This window comes from Chelonoidis abingdonii, chromosome 1, assembly GCF_003597395.2.
Source record: "Chelonoidis abingdonii isolate Lonesome George chromosome 1, CheloAbing_2.0, whole genome shotgun sequence".
NCBI lineage: Eukaryota > Metazoa > Chordata > Testudines > Testudinidae > Chelonoidis > Chelonoidis abingdonii.
Window position 1 is genome coordinate 323,334,547 of NC_133769.1, and position 22,541 is coordinate 323,357,087.

Sequence of the window (22,541 nt, forward strand, 5' to 3'; positions counted from 1 at the left end):
TGGGCCCCTTCCCTTACGGATGGGCTGAACACCAAAGCTATGATTCTATTAGTATTAACGTTGGTGCTGAATCCTTGCAAGGTTGTAAGTAGGATGATGCATGGAGAGTACCCATCCCGTCTCTCACCTCTCAGACAGATTCCCACCTCTGTACAAGAGTTTACACTCAGTGTGAGGCAAGCATGAGAGTCAGCATTAGGTAAAAAAAGGAGGAGTCCTTGTGGCACTTTAGAAACTAACAAATTTATTTGGGCGTAAGCTTTCATGGTCTATAACCCACTTCATCAGATGCATGGAGTAGAAAATACAGTAAGCAGGTACAACTACACAGCACATGAAAAGATGGGAGTTGCCTTACCAAGTGTGTGTGGGGGGGGGGGGGGTCAGTGCTAACAAGGCCAATTCAGTTAGGGTGGATGTGGCCCATTTCCAACAGTTGACAAGAAGGGAGTGACTATCAACAGAGGAAAATTATTTTTTGTAGTGACCCAGCCACTCCCAGTCTTTATTCCAGCCTAATTTGATGGTGTCAAGTTTGCAAATTAATTCCAGTTCTGCATTTTCTTGTTGATGTCTGTTTTTTAAGTTTTTTTGTTGAAGAATAGCCACTTTTAAGTCTGTTATTGTGTGGCTTGGGGAGACTGAAGTGCTCTCCTACTGTTTTTTTTTAATATTTGCATTAGGTACATAATGCATAAGTGGCTGCCTAGGGCACTACATTTTTAGGAGTGGCTCTAGCTCAACTGCTCCTCTCCATAACTAAAACAATTTTTTTTAAAGCACCCCCCATGCCAGCAGCAACAGCAGGCCAGGAGTTACCATGACAGTGCAGCTCTAGCTTGGCTATCTCTGGCCAAGTACCCATGTCACACCTAGGACATCAAAACCTCAAGCACCAGCCTGTGTGGGACAGGGGGAACAATGGTGCAGAATTGACATTCTCCTCCCATCATCCTACAGCCTGGGTGGAGATCTGGGGAGTTTTGTCTTCTCTGCCCACAGCCATGTTGATTGGGTGAGCTTGGTGGCTGTCTGGAGGAAGGCATATCCTGGATCTCCCACATACCTCAGCCAAAAATTATTTGCAGTTGTGGTGGTTCTGAGATCCCTGGTGGTGCGTAAAGATCAGAAGGCAAGACAGTGCAGGGAACTACAGTGAGAGGAGACCAGCTTCTCCCACCCTTACTCCAACCCCATAGTACTCCTCGAGAAGGGGAAGGGTAGCAAAGTCTGCCCCCAAATCAAAATGAGTCAGCATAGCAGACTCAGGTCCAAGCTCCTCACAAAGACATGCACTACACTAAGGATGGCAGAAACTGGCCCAACGAGATACTAAAGGTAAACCAACGTGCCCACGGCGTCAAATGCGAGAATTCCGCTTTGGGGGCCTTCTCCTGAGACCTGAGCCGCTCTACATCTGCCAAACCCTTCCCGGTTAGGATCACGTGGAGGGCCCCCCTGCAAGGTTCCCCTGGGTAATCCCCCTGGCAAACACGAAGGCTGCGCCTGCAGCTCCGCTCCAGAGAGTCACAGGACAAAAGGCTCCAATAGGGACCCGAGCGAGCACGTAATCTAGCATGTGCACATTGTTTGGGGGCGGAGGAAGGGCGTCGCGCCGGCCGCGGCTCTGCTCCAGGGAGACTGGGGCTGGGAGCGAGCCCCACGTGGCCAGTGAAGCGCGCGGCGCCTCCAGGCAGCCCCCCGCCCGGGGAAGGCATCTGGCCAGGCGCGCGGCAGGAGGGAGTGGGGGTGAGTAGCCGCGCGGGAGGGGGCCGGTGGCGCTGTGCGGGGCTGGGAAGGGGCGAGGAGAGAAGCACCACGTGAGGGGACACGCAGCGGCGGTGCCACTTGTGTGGCTGCTTGTGCAACGCGTGTGTGGGGAGAGGGGAGTTAGTGTCTGGTGCACAAGGTCGGGGGCGGGCATAGCTTGGCCCCACCTGCGGGACGGTGGGCTGGACTTGCCCAGCGCTGTCCCACCGCGGCTGGTGTACTGCAGTTAGTAGTGATGGGACGGCCAATTTTATCAGCCCCTCCAGGGTCGGAGCAGGGAGTTATGCCAGAATGGGTGGCTTGAAGTTCACCCGAGCAGACCGTTGCCCTGGGGAGTTGGAGGGAGCTAGCCCAGGCCTCCCCTCCCCTCCCCTCCCCTCCCCTCGCCTCTTGTAGAATAATTTAAAATCACAGCTTTCGACACTGTAAATCAGTTCCCCTCTGCTCCCGCCGCCGCCGCTGCTGCTGCTGGGAAAAGCGCGGAGCATCTAGCCTGCGTTAGCAGAGGAAGGTCTGCGTTTGCAAACTTCAGTTTTCTTCAGAAGCAGATCCAGAGGCCTTGATTCTCAGTGACTCGGTTCCTGAAAAGAGGGGAAAGATGCTTTGTAGCTGGGGTCCTCTAGAGCTCTCTCTAGTGTCAATTAGCATGTGATCTGCTTCCTAGGGCCCCTCAGGGATACGGGAAGAGTAATAGTGCAATGCCTTCCTGGCATGCCCTCTCTCTGCCCTTGGCCTGTCCCTGACATCCCATCCGGGAGCAGTTACAGTATAAGACTGCACAAGGGAGGGGCAAGGCGGTGGAGGATCAGTCTTGGGCAGGTCATTTGAGGTAAATTTCATTCTAAAGTGTAAAAACAACAAGGAGTTGGGTGGCACCTTAAAGACTAACAGATTTATTTGGGCATAAGCTTTTGTGGGTTAAAAAAAAACAAACCTACTTCTTCAGATGCATTCTAAAGTGTAAAGTGCATTAGTGTTTCAGGTTGGCTACAAAATATCTGAAAGACATTATTTTGCATTTCTTATCTGACTTAAACATGCCTGTACCAATTTAAATAAAATGCTAAAAACATAAATTTGTTAGTCTCTAACCTGCCACAAGTACTCCTCCTTCTTTTTGCTGATACAGACTAACACAGCTACCACTCTAAAACTAGAAACATAATTTGCATCTGGACTAAGAAAGTGTATGCTAAATTTAAGAAATAAACTATCCCAGGAATTTGCATTGTAACATGCTGTGTAATCTTATTTACTCTTTACTTTGCAGTATTGCATAGAAGCCAGCCAGGTCAGTGACCTATCATGCGAGGTTTTGTAAAACAATATAGTAAATGGCAATCCCTGTCCCAAAGAGCTTACAGTCTAAAGGACAAAATGTAACATACTATGTGAGACAAACAAGCCGGTCAGGGTGGGATGAGAGTAACATGAGGTAACAACAACAAAAGAATCCTACAATAGCATGTGCACAGTTCTTAGGCAGGAGCAACACACACAGTTTCCCTTTTAAATAGGGGATTCAGCATTTGGTGGAGTGTGAATTGCAAGTTGACAGGAGCAGAGCCTATGAGATTGCTGCCTACTGTGGTATCACACCTACCTCAATCCATTGGTATTTGCTTTTGCTTGTAAGTCAATGCAGACAGGGTGAAACCCGCTTACTCCAAGTGTGGGGTGGAAAGGTGGGGAGAGGAAGTGGCTTGTGGGATAGCTCATGGCAAGTGGAGCTGTGCTCTTCTTATTAAGGCACAGATAGCTTGTATTTAACAGCTATGTTATTTTAAGTTAAACATTACACAGCAATGAGAGGCTGCTGTAGGCTTCAGGCTGCCACAGTCTATGTTCCACCAATGGTTCAGAACTCCACCTTCCAAAATGGAGGATGACCTTTGATGTCTGCCACTGCACCTCATATCTTTGCACAACAATAAAGCTACTCTACACAGTGGTGGGGCAGGAGCTAGTGTGTAGGCACAGTGCTTCTGTGTACATGATCCGTGCTCTGGTACATCTCCTGTGCAGAGCTTCGTTCTAGAGGCTGATCCTCAGAGCATTTCTACCACCTTGTCCCCTCCCTAACAGAGTAATGCTGGGGAAACAAAGTGGTAACTCCTCCTATCCTATTCATGTGAGTAGTCCAGTGGTTCTTAACCTTTCCAGACTGTTCCACCCCTTTCAGGAGTCTGATTTGTCTTGTGTACCCCAAGTTTTAGCTCACTTAAAAAGCTACTTGCTTACAAAGTATCTCAGCACACTGTTACTAAGGCTACGTTTATGTCACGGGGGTCATGGAAGTTACAGAATCCATGACTTCCAGAGACCTCTGTGACATTCTCTGCTTCAGCCCCAGGGGCTGTGGGACTCTGAAGCTGGTAGCCAGCAGGCCCGGGCAGGTTCCAGTGACAGGGGGCCTCCTGCAGGGTTCTGGTGATAGACTCCTGAGGGGGCCCTCCTCAGGGTTCCAGCAACAGGTGACAGCCTCGTTCTGGGGGAGGGGGATGCCTTGGGGGAGGAGCTGGGGGTGTCACATTTTCTTTTTGGGAAATATGTTTACCCTGCAGCTCCCAGCTGCCATAGGAGGGGTGGGGGTGCTGTAGCTTCCAGCTGCTGCAGGTGGAGGGGGAACCCAACAGCTCCCAGCTGCCACAATGGTGGGGAAACCGTGGAGCTGCAGCAGCAAAAGTACAGACAGGTCACGGCTTCTGGTAACTTTTGTTTATTGCCCATGACCTGTCCCTGACTTTTACTAAAAATAACTATGAGAAAATTTTAGCCTTAACTATTACTGAAAAACTGTGTACTTTCTCATTTTACCATATGCTTATAAAATAAATCAAGTGGAATATAAATATTGTACTTTTCAGGAAATAGTATATAGAGCAATATAAACAAGTCCTCGTCTGTATGAAATTTTAGTTTGCACTGACTTTTCTAGTGCTTTTTATGTAGCCTTGTAAAACTAGACAAATATCTAGATGAGCTGATGTACCCCCTAGAAGACCTATGTGTACCCCGAGAGGTACACATATCCCTGGTTGAGAATCACTGGAGTTAAAAAATAAATCAAAAAAATCTTCCCTCCAAGTCATGCACGTAAGTCCCATGGACTTCAGAATTTGGCCCAATGGGTACAGTTTGGTTTTATTTCTGTGTCTGTGTTAGAGAAGCTAGAGGTTTCTCATGAATTTTAATTAAACAAGATACAAGTGATTATTTGAAATTGATCTCTGCGAGTAAGCTCGTATAGATGTAAATATTTGTATTGAATTAATTTTTTTTCAATATTGTGTAGAAGAAAGATGAAATCAATGCTGAACTAAAGAGGTTATTGAAGCATGACATTTTAAATGGGATATGGTGGTGGTTACAGTTTTCCCAAAAGCTGAAGCAACTACAGTGTTCAGAACATTTGAGTTGGAAAAATATTGCTATGGCAACAAATTACTTTTATATTCACATAAAGCAAAAATAGATCTCTCTCTCTCTCCCCCTCATATTTTAAAGTGGTTGAAAGATTAAAGGTGATAGGCAGAAACAGTTGCATTAATATATTTTTCATTTTTCTTCATTTGCTTTATATATATTTCTGTCTGAATCTGAAATGCAGAAATAATTTAGAGCTAGAAGCATCTTACTACCAAAAAGTAGGAATTGCTTAGGGAAGGAGGGGAAGGGGAAAGGATAATTCAGTCAGAACTTCTATTATGGCTGTGGTATAACATGTTGGGCTTTAATTTATTAAAATAAATATTCCCAACAGCCATAAAATATAAAAAAATTCTATATTTGACAAGACTAAAATTATTTCACTTCTTTTCTTGCATGAAAGACTCCACCCATTTTTTTTATTCTAGATCAGCTACAGTGAATGTCAAACTGGTTGATTTTCTGGCAAGACAGATTTGTTCATTTGATCTTTTATTTTTCTTTTAAAAAGGTGTGTGACTTTCATTTTTCTGAATGTGAGCAGCTAGCAGTGCTTTGTGCCTGTCTCTCAAACGGTGAGCCTGTGTGCAAGAGGGCAGAGTGACTGAAGAGGAGCCGTGCGTCTCATTAGGAAATACCCAGTGTGCAAGAGGCCCTCTGCTGGAGCCAAAGTGTTGCCTGTGTGCCTTGCCCATCCCATTGGTATACCTGTCAGACCTTTTACAGCATTCAGATGGCATGAGTGGGCTGTAAAGACAACTCATCATCCCATCAGAAATACGCCTAAAGGACAATGGAGAGTTCAAAAATTCTTCCACAGCCCTATCAACCTTCTAATTGGTTTGCTGAAAAAGGAATCTCTTTCTTAATGACACCCAATGGAATTCTTAGGAAGATCCAACTACTGTAAGTATGTTGAAGTTTGCTCTGAGCAGAGTTAATTGCAGGATTAGGGCCTTTGTCATGTTTATCCATACCTTGTGCCAAGCATATTCAAACAGAAGAGATGGAAAAAGAAACCCTTTAGCCCAGTAGTCTCAAAGAACACCAAAGCAACCTCATGGTTGGGAGACGAGGCACACAATTCTCCTCTCAGTTACGCTAGTGCAAACTCACTGACATCAAATAAAGGCCCCTGTAATCCTTTTCTCTTTTAGAGGAGCAACCACTGGAGGGGGTGAGAGGGACTAGTCTTTTTACATTTAATGATGCCCCTCTCCAAATTGTTGCAAGACTATTGCATTCTTACTCCTGGTTTCCCCTGATTCCTCCCCAACTTCTAGTGTGGTTGTACCATTGCCTTGAATGGGGTTCTACTGGTAGATCAAATGAGAATTTTGGCTCTGTCACTAAGGATGGGGGGATGGCATAGGCCTCTCATACTCCTCCATCCCATGACCTTTTTCAGAGAAAGTGGGATGTAATGTAAGTTATCTTTTTCTCTTTGTGCCTTTTCTCTCCCTAGAAAAGGTGGTAGAAGAAGGCTGGTGGCCTCTGCAGGACATGTACACAGGTACCTTAAAGCATAGCTAGGGCCCCTCACCCCACATCATAAAAAATAAGTTTCTCACAGTGAGTTATAGACCAATCCTTGTCTATTTTTAATAAATATCCAAGTATCTTGTATTTACTAATTTCATCCCCCCATTCCCTCTCATGTAGTTTTGAACAGTCCTTCAGGTACTGCTCGGCATTGCTTTTAGATGCTTAGGATTATGGTATTATGTATGAATATAATTCCATGGGGCTATGCTGCACTTATAGCCTCTTCTACTCTTTCTTTCAGTGTGGGACCCAAAAGAGTATGAAACCAGCATGTTCTAGCAACAGCTATAGCATTGGCTCCCAGCAGTAATAGATTGGTGGATGCCTCTGCCGATGAGAATCAAATACACAGTTAGTGAATTTTCCCATTTTTATCAAATCCAACTGCTGTTATTTTATAATAGCAGAAATTACTATAAATTAACTTTACTACCACATTAATAATGCACCTGTGTGTGATAGATTTTCTCTGTATTAGACATAGATCAGTTGTACTACCAAAGAAAAAGATCTGCAGAGGTACCATTATAGACGGTTGTTGGGGTTATTTAATAGAATTGCTGCACAAGGGTCTTTTTTTTGAGTTAAGCAGACTCATGCAGAATATATATATCCCCAAATGCCTTTCTTCATTGCTCTACAAGAAATACAGTGGCATCTATGACCCTATTTAGAGGAATAAAGCTTCTGTTTGTCTCCTGCTCATTCTGTCAGCATTCACACATTGAGTTCAGTAAAAATCCCTGAGGTATTCCAGTGTCAGACCACAAAGCCATTTCTGCCTTTTAGAAAAATTACTGTGTTTCAAGGAACGGAGACTGTGGGGAATATTCCTGTGAAGTAAAGACTTGATGTAGCAGTGCAGATACAGGAACTGAAAGGTTGGTGGGGGAGGGGTAAAAGACTGAAACAAAAGCAGAGTAAAAGGAGAAAATACATATATTCTGATTTTAGTTACTCTTGAGAAAATCCAGAGTAACTCCATGAAGTCAATGAAGTTCCCTGGGGTAGCGCAGATTAGAATACGGCCTTGCATGAAGAAAAGGTGAGCAGTGATCAAGAGACACAGAAGAAACTCTGAGCTGTACCGACAGCACAGTATTTTGGGAAGAAAAATAAATGGGGTCATGAAGTGTTCCTTCATTCCTTCCCAAAGTATTAAAAACAATTTGGATCAAATTCAGACCTGCCTAAACAAGTACACATCGAACTGATGTAGCTTTATTATAAACATTGCAGTAACTTCTACAGGCCCCCAAAATGGATCAGGCCCTCTGTATTAGGGGCTGTACCAACACATAACAAAAAGAATGGAAATAGGAAACGTAGCGTAGTGGTGGTCAGAGAATCTCTGCTGAGGGGGACGGAGGTGCCCATCTGTTGCCCTGATGTTTCATCTCGGGAGCTATGCTGCCTGCCGGGGGGCCGTATCCGAAATGTTACAGAGGCATTATCGAGGATTATCCGGCCTTCTGACTACTACCCCATGCTACTCATCCATGTGGGGACAAATGATACTGCAAGGTGTGACGCTGAGCAGATCAAGAGTGACTACAGGGCTCTGGGAGTACGGGTGAAGGGGTTTGGAGCGCAGGTTGTATTCTCTTCAATTCTTCCTGTCAAAAGTAGGGGCCTGGGCAGAGACAGATGCATCATGGAGGTGAATGCCTGGCTGTGAAGATGGTGTCGCCAGGAGGACTTTGGCTTCCTCGACCACGGGATGCTATTCGAGGAAGGACTGCTAGGCAGAGATGGCGTTCACCTTTCGAGGAGGGGAAAGAACCTATTTGCACACAGACTGGCTAACCTAGTGAGTAGGGCTTTAAACTAGATTCGATGGGGACAGGTGGGCAAAGCCCATAGGTAAGTGGGGAACATGAAGATCTGGGAGATGGGTCGGAAACAAGAGGGAGCATGGGCTATAATGGCAGAGAGAAAGGAGGGTCAGGGCAAAACTGGGAGGCAAGATCAAACCAGTATCTTAGATGCTATACACAAATGCGAGAAGTATGGGTAATAAGCAGGGAGAACTGGAAGTGCTAATAAATAAATTCAACTCTGACTTGTTGCTCACTTGAAACTTGTGATTAATAACATGATTAGAATGTTGTGTGGAATGGTATAGTTTCTCAGAAGATAGACAGGGGAAAAGGGAGAGTGTTGCCTTATATATTAAAAAAGTACCCACTTGGACTGAGGTGGCAGATGGACTAGAGACGGAGTGTTGAAGTCTCTGGTGAGGATAAAAGGGTGAAAAAAAAGGGTGATGTCTGCTAGATCTACTAAGCCATAACCAGGTAAGATGTGAGCTTTTTTTTAAAATTAGCAAAAAAATTTCAGTTTCCAAAGCAAGATTTGGTTGGTGAGGGGGATCAAGCATTCCAGATGCATGTTGGGAAAATAAACACGCTGGCACAGCTATTCCAGTAAGTTCTGACTACATTGCAGAACTTTTTTATTTCTAGACGATGAAAAGCTACTGGGGGGAAGCTGTTCTAGACTCTTGATTTTAACAAATAGGAGCGAATCGTTGAGAATTTGAGTAAAGCTTGGGTTGAAAGTGCCTATGAATATAGAATTTGCAATTCTAAGAAGATAGAAGGAGTACAGCAAATTGGAAACAGGATCAGAAAGTGGATTTTTGGTAAGGCAGAGAGCTATGTAAGTCTCATGAATCAGATGAGGGAAAACAACTGAGGAGATGTTGGCAGTTTTTCAAAGGGCACATTAGCCAAAGCAAGCTATTCGCTACTAGAAAAGATAGAAATGTGCATAAAGACGACCTTGGTAACCATGAATCTTGCATACCTAACAATAAAAGGAGTTCATAAAAAATGGAAACTATCAATTACAAAAGATGGATAAGCAAACAACAAAATGCAGCAAGATTAGAAAGGCAAAGCACAAATGAGCTCAAACTAAACTATGGGAATAAAGGGAAACGAAGACTTCTTTATCAATCATTAGAACGTCAGCAAACTATTTGGAAGTGGTGTGCTGAATCTTTCTTTATTCACTTTATTTAAGGTTTTCGCGTCCGTCTACATTTACATTTTTAGAAGTTCTCTTTTATAATCTATAAATATAATAACTATTTTTGTATATAAGTAATAATGGTTTTACAATTTTATTAAGCATTCTTAAAATTAAATAAGAAATGCAGAGTCCCCCAGACGATGGCCGGACCCAGGCGTGTGAGTGCCCATAAAATCGCTCGCGTCGCTCGGACAGTGAATAGTTGCCTTACCCTGCATTAGAAGCAAAGAAGACAAACAGGTTAGGCCCTGCTCAGGCAGGTAGAAAGAACAACTTGGAAATGGCAGAGATGCTACTGGATCTTTTGTTTCGTCTTCACGAGAAGTCTGAAGGAATGCCTAACCTAGTGGCGCTAGGAGAGATAGTTTAAAATAAATAAAAGAAGCAAGTTAAAAATCTAGAAGTTAGTTCTGCGTCACAGCTGATAATGCTCCTAGTACTCAAGGAGTTAATAGAGGAGGTATCTGAGCTCTAGCTATGTCTTGGAAGTATGGCGACGGAGAGTTTCAAAGACTAGAAAAGGGTCAAATATAGTGCCATCTTAAGGAAATAAAAATACCCGGAAACTACAACCTTGTTTAATTCGGTCTAGGTAAGATATGAGCACAGTAATTAAAGAAATCATCTGCAACCCTTGGAAGGTTGTAAGATATAGGGAATACAGCAATGATTTGTAAAGAGCTCATTGTCAACAATCTGATAGCTTTCTTATGATAACGAGTCTTGTGATAGGGACGATGAATTGTATACCTAGACTTTGTAGGCATTCTATACTGCGTCTGCATGATATCCTTATCATAAATAGAAAATACATTTAGATGGGCTACTATAAGGGGTGATAACTGCTGATACTTACTCAGAGAGATTATTATGTTCCAACCTGCCGGAAAGGTATAACAGTTGGTTCCAGTCTTTGGACGCTTTGTCAAATATCTTTCATTCAACGACTTAAGTTCGCATAGAAGTCATGTTATTAAGTTGCGACATACCAACTGGAGATTGCAACTGCTTTGGAGACAGGTCAAATTCGAGAAATTGGGAGAAACGTCTGAGAACCGGAGGAAGTTTCAAAGACAATGCAAAGTGCTCCACTAGAAGGACATCGTTTCACACTCACAGAATGAGAACTGTCTAGAATGGTATGGCGAGAGATTAGTCATAGTGGCCCAAGCTAAAAATATGAGTCACAGTGTATCTGTTGCAAAAAAAGGAAGTGTTCTGAAATTGCATTACAGTGTGCGTTGTAAACAAGACACGAGAGTCATTTTCTCTCTACTCGCACTGGTTAGGCCTCAGCTGAGTTTGTGTCCATTCGGCACCGCTTTCAAAAATGTGAGAAATTGGGAGGGTCCAAGAAGACAACAAAAATGATAAAGTTTGAACATGACCTTTAGAGCTAAAGATTGTATTTAGTTTGGAAAAGAGAAGACTGAGAGGGGACATGATAGCAGTTTTCAGGTATCTAAAAGGGTGTCATCAGGAGGAGGGAGAAAACTTGTTCATCTTAGCCTCTAATGATAGAACAAGAAGCAATGGGCTTAAACTGCAGCAAGGGAGATTTAGTTTGGAGATTAGAAAAAAGTTCCTAAAAGGGTAGTTAAACTCTGGAATAAATTGCCTAGGAAGATTGTGGAATCTCCATCTCTTGAGATATTTAAGAGTAGGTTAGATAAATGTCTATCAGGGATGGTCTAGACAGTATTTGGTCTGCCAAGAAGGAGGGGACTGGACTGGATGACCTCTCGAGGTCCCTTCCAGTCCTAGAGTCTATGAATCTATAAATCTATGCTCCAAAGAGCTTACAGTCGAAAATATGAAAGAAGAGACAAACAGATGGGGGAGCACAAGGTAACAATGAGACAGAACTGGTCAGCATGATAAGTACTGGTCATACAGTACACCAGCTGCTTGATCTTTGTCAAGTTTTTGCCAGCTTCTCTGAAGATATGTAAGGAGGGATTTGAGGAGTAGAGAAGTTGTGCCTGCTTATAGCAGGGCTGACGTCCTTTTGACCTAGATTCTATGCTGAACCCAGTTTTCACTGAGTTCTCTGAGGGGGCCACAGAGGAGTTGGTTGCAGCTCCCTGATTCTGGGGCCAGCTATATACTGGCCCTAAAATAGAGCAGCCTGGGGACTGCGATAATCTTTACTGGTTGGCTATGGCTCCCAAAAGGAAGCTGTGTCAACTGGGGATTGCCAGAGCACTACACACTCCAGCTACACTCGCTCTCTCTCTCCACCCCTGCTATACGCTGTCCCTACAGATGTAGGAGTATTTAATATTTATAAAGCAACTAGTTTCAGGTTGTTTTTGTTATTAATACTTACTACCCATCTAATCCCACAGCTGTAAGAAAGGATTGGTACAGTGGATAGTATCAGTTCTGCCTGATTTTCCTCTTCTTTACTTCAGTGGAGTTACTCCAGTTTTACACTGGTGTCAGTGAGAAAAGAATCAGGCCTAGATAGTGCAGGTCATGTAAACAACTGTGAGGGGAAAAAAACAACCCTTTTTTTTCCTATAACAAAAAAGTGTTTAGATTTTCCATGCTTCATCTTCCTGAAAGGTATATTGTTGAACACTAATTTCTAATTGGTTTAGCTTGTGGGAACAGTTTTCTCTTGAAACGTCACATTCTTCATTGATTCTCTGTGACTTTTCAAAGGAGAAGGAAACCTTTAATGCTTCACATGAGGAAACCAGTGATATGATCTCATCAGGAGATGAAGGCATTCAAAGTCCAGATTTTCAGTCCCGTTGATGCAGAATGTTTACTTGTCAGATCTTGTTTGTTGTCAGTGTTCAAATGCATGTAATTTCTTGCAAGGCAGGGATTTGGAATGTGAGGCCACAGCAGTAATGAAGGACATTTGTACAGTGGTTGAGCAGATAGTATGCTTTTTTAGAAATCAGCTTAGTAAAATCAACACAGTGCCAGCATTAGTATTCAAAGAAAATTTAGGCTTCTATGAACAGGCAGTCATGCAGTCAATTTCTTAAGCGAAAACTTCAATGTTAGAGCATGCCTCTGGTGTCTCAAATACTTCCTAAGAAGAGCATGAGGCAGTTTTCAGTATGTTGGGAATGTTCAACCTTGGACTGAGATCCCATTTATCTGTAGAACACACCCAGAAATACTGGTACCATTCTACTCTTTGACTCTTATCTGTTTGTAGCAAAGGTAATTGGTATATACTTCAACTATTCTTGTCTGACTGCTGTGCATATAGTTTCTTTAGGTCTTGTAGAAAGCCAGATTAGAAAATGTTACTTAAAGCAGAACCTGAAACTAACAACTGTTAAATATATCTACACTACAAACAGAGGTGACTGCCACATATGGAGACATACCCAGGCTAGTTAGCTCAAACAAAAATAGCAGTGACGCACTGGCAGCATGAACTAGTCGCTCAACTCCATATGCAGGGTCCTGGATAGGCTTGTACAGCCCATGCTGCTATGGCTTCACTGCTTTTACCATTTGAACTAGCTAGATCAAAGCTAGCTTGAGCATATCTCCATGTGTCGCAGTCACACTTCTGATTGCAGTGTAAACATACCCTCTGGCTGCTATGGACTTTGGATCAAATTCTGAAGTCCTTACTCAAGTCCCATGTTGCCCAATGTATCTGTGAGCTTGCAGCATATTTGCCCTACCTTCCAGTCCTGAGGAACTGTTCTGCAGGGTTCCAGCCATAGGTTGTCTTAACTTCTGCTGGTCTCCCCCATGGTTTTGGTGAGAGGGAATCGGGAGGAAGACAGATGCCTTGCAAGCCCTATCCTATCCTCACTGTTTGAGGAAAGGATGGGCCTGCTGAGTCATCTCACTCCCTCCAGATTCCCTCTTCCCCAAGCCATGGGGGAAACCAGCAGAAGTTAAGACAACCTATGGTTTATTAATACCACGTTTTCCCCGCTCCACACTGTGGAACATCTCCGCAGGTGGAAAGGCAAGAGACGCCCACATGGTTGCCTTGTGCCTCCTGAAAATCCCCCAGGATCTTTGCAAACTTCAGGGATGTGTGTGGTTTAAGTGGTTGGAACACCTCATTACATCTATACGGGGAAAACTTCCCTTTGTCCACTGTGAAAAATTTTTTAGGAAACTAAATGTTAACTGTTGTGGACTTCTGTTCTAAGTTCATATTGCAAATTTCCAATTAGCCTCCTTTCTAGAGATAAGGAGACTTGGTAACACATTAAGGGACCCTGCTCAGGGAAAAGAAGACTCTTCAGGTTTGGATTTTGAATTTTCTCATTATCATTCCTTTAGGAGGTGGTATTCCTCTGTGGAACTAATATGGGACTTGCCCCCATAAATTTACATATTTTGGTAGATCTTTGGAGGCAAGGATTATCTGCACAGAAGCCTGGTGCCTCAGCACATCTTCGTCCAATAGAATTATGGCTCTTTCATGATTTGTACTGCCAAAGCCTCCCCCTAGCCATCTGGTGGGTATACCAGTGAGCCTTCAGCATGGAAAAAAGTAGTTCAGAAAATCTTTGCTTGGTTACAAAATATAATAGAAAGCAACACAGCTGCTATAAATTGTGCCTCTGTAACCTATTAGAATTCTTTGAAAATATCCACGAAGTAGTGCATAAAAGAACAAATGGATGTAATTTTAGCCTTTCAAAAGGCTTTTGATAACATTGCTCACAATGGGCTATTAACGAAACTTGTTAGCCATGGGGTGATAGGTGAAGTCCTATCATGGATTAAAAACAGATGGGAATAAAGTGGAAGTGAGAATAAACTGTCCATTCTCAGTATGCAGTGAAATTAATACTGAAGTGCACTAGGGAGCAGTACTACCAACAGGAGCAGTGTTTAATATATTCATGATCTGGAAATGGCTTTGTGAAAAAGCGGACTCACCACTAGAGTGGCTGGGTGTAACATAATGGATCTCTGACTGGCACCCCCAGCTGATGACCTCTCTGGTCCACTGGTGGTCCCCCTCTTCCCATGACTTTGCCCTTCAGCCAAGTCCTGATTTAAGTCTAACCCTTCCTAGCCTCTCAAAAATAAAAGTTGAGGCATCCTTGTATCAAGATTCCAGATCTGACTCTGAGCTCCATGGTCCTTGCAGCTTTCTGACGGGGCTCTCCATCAATCCTTATCCCTATCTCAGAGCTTCACACTGCTTTCTCCTGTGGCTAGTAGGGGAACCCAGGCCCTCCTACTACACTGGATTCCAGTCCCGGGACCCTATAACTAGCAGTCAGCGACTGTTTCATCCAACTCCTTGCTACTGATTCCCTGGGCTTCTTCCTACTCACCCTTTCTCAAGCCTTCACCCCCCGTAGCCTGTCTAGGTTCACCCTTCTTCTCAGGGCTGGGACTGTCAGCAAGTTAGGTAGGCAGACTCACACTATCAGGGCTTGAGCTAGTGCACTAAAAATAGCTGTGGTACATTGTGCCTCAGGCAGAGACAGGGGCTAGCCACCAAAGCTCAGACCCACAGGTCAGGTGGGCTTGAGAGCCTGAGTTGCTGTGTTCATTCTGCAATTTTAGCACACTAGCTCAAGCCCCACTAGCATGAGTCTATCTACCTGGGCTGGGAGCTTGACTCTCAGTGCAGTATAGATGTACTATCAGGGCTGTCCCCTGGAATCCCCTAACAAACCCAGTCCAAAGATACAAAACAAACCAACTTCTGCTCTCCTCAGGGTTTGCCTTTCATGCCTCTGAAATTCCCATTGCTGTTCCTCCACTCAACAATCTCCAGCGCTTTCTCCGTGGAAGTCCAGATTATGCTTTTTTATCAAGGCTTACCACTGGAACCTGCTCTACTTCCTGGGAATATCTCATCTTTGTCCTGGCCTCCTGTCTGACTTGTCTGTTCAGGAGAGGATCCCAGGGCTTACTCTCCCTGCTGGATTTCCTCCTTGACCCTCCTAGTATCTTTATTCTCTGTAGTCTCAGACTGTAGACTCTCCATGCAGCCCCCTGCCGCTTCTTGAGTTTTGTGGCATAGCTAACATGCTTCCTGAGTCTATGATCATTGTGCAGTGTACTTGGTATTTTGTTCATGATTTACAGTCTCATACCCTTCCTGGTGGTATTAAACTTTTTAAAGAATTGTAGAAGAGCTTTTCTTATTTTCCTTCTATTCTTGATAGATGTTACAAGGAAAATTGTTACATTAAGATCTGAGTTTTCTATATAAACACCTCCTTCACTGGTACAGTCCTTATAATTCCAAAGGATATGATCTATTGCGTCCTGAGTTATGCATAATTCATCTTTATGCTTGTTAATTAGAAATAAATTACTATTTAATCTGCAATGCTGTGTTAGAATTCTAAATAGAACCACTTCATTCTTCCTCTCAGGGCCTTGGATTACATCACCATTTTCAACCGTTGGGCACACTTACTGGAATTTTTTCTCCTTCATTTCATTTGCTCACAGTTCTCGCCATTCCTTCCTTATCTTATTTTTTGATTAGGTATTTAAATTCCAGTTTGCTTAAGGGGATTCCTAACTCAATTTGTTCATTATCAGTAGCACTTTTTGCCTGTTTGTCCACCAGTGTGCTGCCTAGTATCCCCACATATGCCAGAATCCATGCTAGTACTATGGTTATATCCAGTTGCACACCTGTTTGATTGTTAGCAGCAATACTTCATTAAGAATGTCATTTCTGCTGTCAGACTTACCACCATAAATTGCCTGCATCCCTGGCAAGGAATCTGACAGGGTGGCCACAGCAAGTGGCCACATATCTAAAGCTCAGTTTACTCCTAACATAATCCCTGTTAATTTTATATCTGTCTTTATGACTGAAGGGACATTCTGGCAGCTGAAGACTGCTTGGGCATACAGATACCATCTTTGCCCAAGGCATATCCTCTGTACTAGGGGCTGGGAGGTGAGTGATGATTAAGTACAGTGGCTCTGTGCCCTTCAGTGGTTCCTTCATGCTGAAGGAAATTCTCTACCAACGTAGTTGCCTTTTTGGTTGTTTTGTGTAGGCAATGTAGGAGGTCCAGGATCCGTCCCACTTTTACTGTTTTATTTATTAAATACAGTACCTGAAAGTACTTTAAACAAAAATGAGGTCCCTTCAGAAAATTCTAAGTACTATTAATGCAAAAATGGTTAGGTTTTGTTTGTTTGTTTTCTCTTTGTAACACTGTGTCCCACCTGGAACTTCCTGTACTTAATGGACTGTGAAAGTTATAGGGACTTATCCTGCTGTTACTAGGTCATGACATCAAAAGTACCTGTCTTTCATATCATCAAGCCATTTTCAGTTGCCATGGTTGGATCTAATAGTTATTCTAGGATTATCACTTCTGTAAAGCAGAAAATGACTATTTTAGCAGAGGAGAAGCATTTCAGATACCAGGAGGTCTTAATATCTGTCTTGGTTTGGTGACAGATAAAAGGTTTTTCTTTTTTGCTTGAGAAACCTGGATTTGATGGCATACTGCATGGAACTGGCTCTTTAATTTCAAACAATTCTGAATATGTTGTTACGCAAGAGGATATAGGTCCCCTTTATAAACTAGTTTGTAATTATTTCATTGTCTTTCTTTATTCCAATGAAGAAGAAAAATGAGGTTTTCTTTTGCCAATGTGCTATCTTCAGCACATGATTTTACTGAATTTTTGGCTCCGTATGTGGCATCTTACCCTGTTAGGGCAAGGGTATAGATTCTAAAATTTAGGAAAGATTGCACAGGCAGAAGAATTTACCATTCTTAATATTGCATCTGTAGCCTTGTGTACATGGAATCTTTCCTTGCCCATTAGAAGAGTCTCCTTTATTTTGAATTTTAAAACTCTTTATTCCAAAAGACCTTCATCTTCGTCTATTGTAATACTTTCATCTATTTACCATGTTTTATATAAGGGGCATTGAAGGTGATCAATAAACACACACTGAAGAAATAAATACATTTCCTGATAACGTCTTCTCCAGTCCCACAAGTGACACTTGGTTTGGTCAGTGAATGTTTTATTAGAACTGATTCAGAGGCATTCACTTGTCTTGCAGACTTAACAACGATGCCAGATACAAATGATTATAATAAAATGTAACATGTAATTCATTATTCCCCACACCTCAACTGAATCCCCAGACTTTTTTTTTACAGAAATTTACAAGGTCATACTAGGGTGGATTTTGATTTAAATTAAATTGATTTAAATCATTATTTAAATCACTAGCCAGGAACACTTGATTTAATCATGGATTTCTATATAAAAATGCATTCTTTTTGGTGGTTATAACTTTAATACATATTCTTCATAACTCAGAGATAAATGTAGGTTTCATTTTTAGAAGGTACACACTGTACATTTTTAAGTGATTTATTTTGAAAACTTTTCAGATTAGTTTTACAGCTATACCAGAAAATGAATGATTGTTTAGTTATTTCATTTACCAAAGGTAGTTGAAGCAGGTATTTATGAAGTCTTTGGGAGGTGAACTATCTCCAATTCAACACGTTAATCATTAATATTTGGAGGATTTTCTTGCCATGCTGTATTAAGAGGAGAACATCACCAGACAGACATTTAAATTGTTTTATTTACCTAAAACGACAACGTTATGTATTCTGGATTATTTTCTTCAACAGCAAACATATACAATTTTAACAAAACGAGCATATGAAGTTTTGAATTTAGTTAAACATACAAGTTTTTTAAAATCAGGTTTGTTTTTGTTAAAATTGTTTTTAACTAAAATAGGTAAAAGAAATATTTAAAAAAATCAAAAGTTAAATCGATTACGTCAGCCAGGTCAACATGAGAAACTTAAAATATTGGCTTCTGCAGCTAACTCAGTTGTCTTCACTTTCATTTTCCTGTTCTTTCGTAATCTGGAAAAGAAAAACAAACTTTCCTGCTTTCTCAGGTCCCAAACGATTTATCAGTTTGGAATGAATTAGTCCAAAGGAAGAAAATATTCTTTCTACACCGGCAGAAGAAGCTACTGCTATTAAAAGTAAGATTATCACTTCAACAGTCTCTGAATCCAAGTGCTTAAGTGACTTCTTCCAGTTCACTGGTGTGACTTCCTTTAAAACATCAGCAGCAAACATATATTTCTTGAATGGTTCACCCTTAGCTCTGAAGTTTATTACAGTTGGCATTATGGAGGGATGATTGCTGGATGTCCATGTCATAGCCAGCTCTTCTGCTTCAGCAGTTAAGGTTTGACCCTGGTACCGAGTATTGAGAATATCTGCAAGAAAATGAGCTGGAGATAGTGCTTGTCCCATTCGTTTTTTTAATGCTTGTAATTTTAACTGTCATTGCATATTTCTCTCTTAAGATCGCTCTCAGTTCCTTGCAGATTTCAACGGCTTCAGCAATAAAACAGCTATTTCCCTGCATTTATGTTCAAGGCTAAAGAAATAGGCTTCAGGGTACTTGGCATGTGTTCAACATTTCTCTTAAGCTCAATGTTGAGAACTTTGTGACAGTGCCATCTATTTTTTCATGATTTTGTTCACAAACTGTAATCAGATTAGGCCAGTTCTTGATACAGTGCTCAAAACGGTCCACTACTGAGTTCCATCACACACCTTGTAGGAGAGTTAGCTTGGTTCCTCCCATTTTTTTTTAGAGCGGCTGCTACAAAGTGGTTGTTACGGAAGTATTTTGTAATTTCAACAACATTAGCATTTATTTCTGGAACACTGAAGTATTTGGCTAGGAAGTGCATCAAATGAGCACTGCAACCATATGTTGTTAGCTTGGGACTCTCTTCTAAATCATTTCTTCTCATCTTGGATACATTTGCAGCATTGTCTGTGACCAAGCTGCGTACTAGACATTTGGATTTTTTTTTCACAGTTTGTTATAGCTTTTACTGCTACTTCTTGTAAGTATTCTGCTGTGTGTGCATTTCCTGATGTATCAGTTGTTTCTGTAAGGAAGACATTCCCTTATTCTGTTGTCACAGAAACACATACAACAGGATCACTGTGGACATTGCTCCACCCATCAAGACTCAGGTTAACAATTTTACCCTCTAGACCTTTTGCATGCTGCTCAATTTCTCTTTCATACACTTTATCCAGCAATTTGCCTGTGACATCTGCTCTGTTGGATGGACTGTATAATAGTTTTAATAACTGAAGCATGTTAAAGAAGTGTGGATTTTCAATCATACGGAAAGGAGAGTTTGTTGCATAAACAAACTGGGCAATTTTTTCATCAATTACCTCTTTTTGTAATCTGCTGGTTCTTACCACAAACGTATCTATGGTGGTTTCTGGATGACGCAGATTCTTTTTTTCTTTTTGCTAGAGGTCATATACTGTGGCTATGTGACATACATGATGTGAGTGAAACACCATCATTGGCAGATAACTCTGAAACTATAGAAAATGATGATCTTGAAGGTGAATAGTCTTCAGAATCCTGTATGTTGAGGATGGAGTCTCCTAAGCAAAATAAGTCAATGCAATTACTCAATTATTATTACCGTACTGCTCATTTAATATTACTCATTGCATTCACTGACACTCAGTACTACTTTAAAGGTGAAATTGTAAAAGGAAGATCTGCTTATTTCAGCCATTTATTTTTTTATCACAACTGCATCTAAAATGATAGTACCATAGAGTAACAACTATATTTTTTGCTCAAACATGAGAATTCAAGAATAGTCCAGAAGGAAAACAGGCAGTCCTTAAGAAAGTATGAAATAAAGAAGTTTACCAACCTGAAGATCCTGCATGTTCAGACATGTTCCTTTCATCATCTTCAACGCAGCTTCCTCCTGAGAAGGAACACTTTCATTCGGGCAGCCAGGCCTTGCATTTCTTTGTTGAACTGTTTACATTTTGCACACATGCTTAAATTACCCGCAGGTAGAGGAACTTCATCAAAATATTCCCAAACTGGATCTCTCTTACGGTCTGCTGCCATTATAGATTTTCCCTCCTAGTGAGAAAATGGCAGGCTAGATCTCAAATCAATGAAGGCTACACTCAGAAAGACCTCAAGACTCCTGGAATACGCTGCTCAAACAGTTTCATTTTTGTTTCTACTGACTGTCTTTCTCTTCTCACATTTATCTCCAGACTTCTTCTCCTTGTCCAGATCTATTCCACCACCAACAATCTTCTATTCATTGAACTTTTTGAAGCTTTGCACTTTCAGAGAGAGGTAAGGGATTGACTTTGTGTACTCAAATTTTCAGAGGGACAAATAGTGTTGAGGTCTGTTATTTCTCACCTCTATCTATATATTTATTTATTTATTTATTAAAAACATTTTTGCTATTAACAAAAGCATGTTATCGTTGGAGACACAAATCCACAGTTCGAGAACTGCAAAATTAAGCATCTCTGGTTTCCATAGCTATCTACTACAGGACCAGAATTCCCAATTTCCATTGGGATTGTGAATCTGTATCTTTTAGGCAGCTTTGAAAATCTTAGTCCATGAACCTAGTACTCCCATCTGTGATAGGAAAGGGTTAGAACATAGTTAAGTGGTGAATTCCCCCTCCCCAGGCTCCCCTCTACTCTGTCCTATCCCTGTCTTTTCTACTCCCACCCCTACTTCTCCACAACAGCACTCAGGGAGCTGCAACATACTGTGGCTCCTTGCTGTGGGGAAGGAGTACATTCCTTTTCTACAGCTGTAGCCAATCTTAGCCCTTCTCACACACCAGCATTGCAAAAACTACTCTGCATGCGGGGCCCTCCAAACTTACAGAGGGGAGAGCAGGATTTCCCCCATCCTCACAGCTTGGATACTTTGAAGGCACAAGTAACTGCTTTTTATTGTAATTACTTTACATTTATTATGACTGTTTTTATTATGTTGAATAGCACCCTGGCAAGGGGAGAGAAATGTTTTGTGAAGCTGTTATATGTTAAATAATATGTACAAATGGGACCATAGCTGGTATAAATCAATGTAGCTCCACTGAAGTCAATTTATGTCAGCTGAAGACTTGGTCCATAACTTTGTGGTGAATACCTATGGCAATATCCTTAGGTTAGTAATTTTTAGGAGTTCACTTACAGCTTTAAAACACCTGTAAAATAGAGGGGTGTTATGAAAATGCTGAGAGGCTTCTATAAAATATGTACAGTGCCAGATTCCTTGCTCAGTCATATTGGAATGAAGCCAGAGTAACTGTTGAGTTACACTGTCAGAGATGAGAATCTAGCCCACAAATGATTGATGACCCTTAAAGCCTAAATATTGTTTTTGAAGTCTGTCTGGATTTCACTTTGAGTCTCTATCTCTCTTTGTATTGTGAATGTCTTGACCTGGCTTACTGCAATAATTCAGGGTTTATTCATGGCTCTTTCTTGTTTTTTATTTTTGTCTAAAGATAGTTCTAGAAGTTTTGTTTCGTTTCTCTCAAGGCAAAAAGAAATGCTGCTATCTTTTCCTTTGTGTGGTAGAAACCACAGGAGAAGAGCTTCCTTGCCCCAGAGATTTCTAGGGTTTTTTAAGTTCTGTCTTTCTAAAGCTGAAAGAGTTTGCAAAATGATGCTCCTCTTTGTCTGTTTTTATCCCAACAACAAGGACCTTCAGGCTATTCAAGTGAATATTTGCAGACAGGTTAAATGTTGTGTTCTCGAGGCCTACAGAGCTAGAGCCTTGTGACTCAGCTGTCAGAGGTAATTCCTGCCAGGAATATGGCAGCTTTGTAGTTAACATCTATATAGCAGCCACTTGGAATTGGCTGTGAGTGGAGGACAAAACAATAGGGCATGTAGATTGTATTATCAAAGGCAGCTGCAAGAGAGGAATCCTGCAGACTGTGT

The 22,541-nt window shown here is 41.8% G+C and overlaps 1 protein-coding gene across 1 annotated transcript in view; it reads left to right on the forward strand.

The window, feature by feature from the left end:
* Positions 1 to 1,653: 1,653 nt before the first annotated feature.
* Positions 1,654 to 22,541, forward strand: part of LOC116831731 (uncharacterized) — a 93,969-nt gene continuing 73,081 nt past the window's right edge. Inside the window, exon 1 of the mRNA XM_075065715.1 lies at positions 1,654 to 1,749. The gene's annotated coding sequence lies outside the window, so the exon portion shown is untranslated. The remainder of the gene's footprint in view (positions 1,750 to 22,541) is intronic.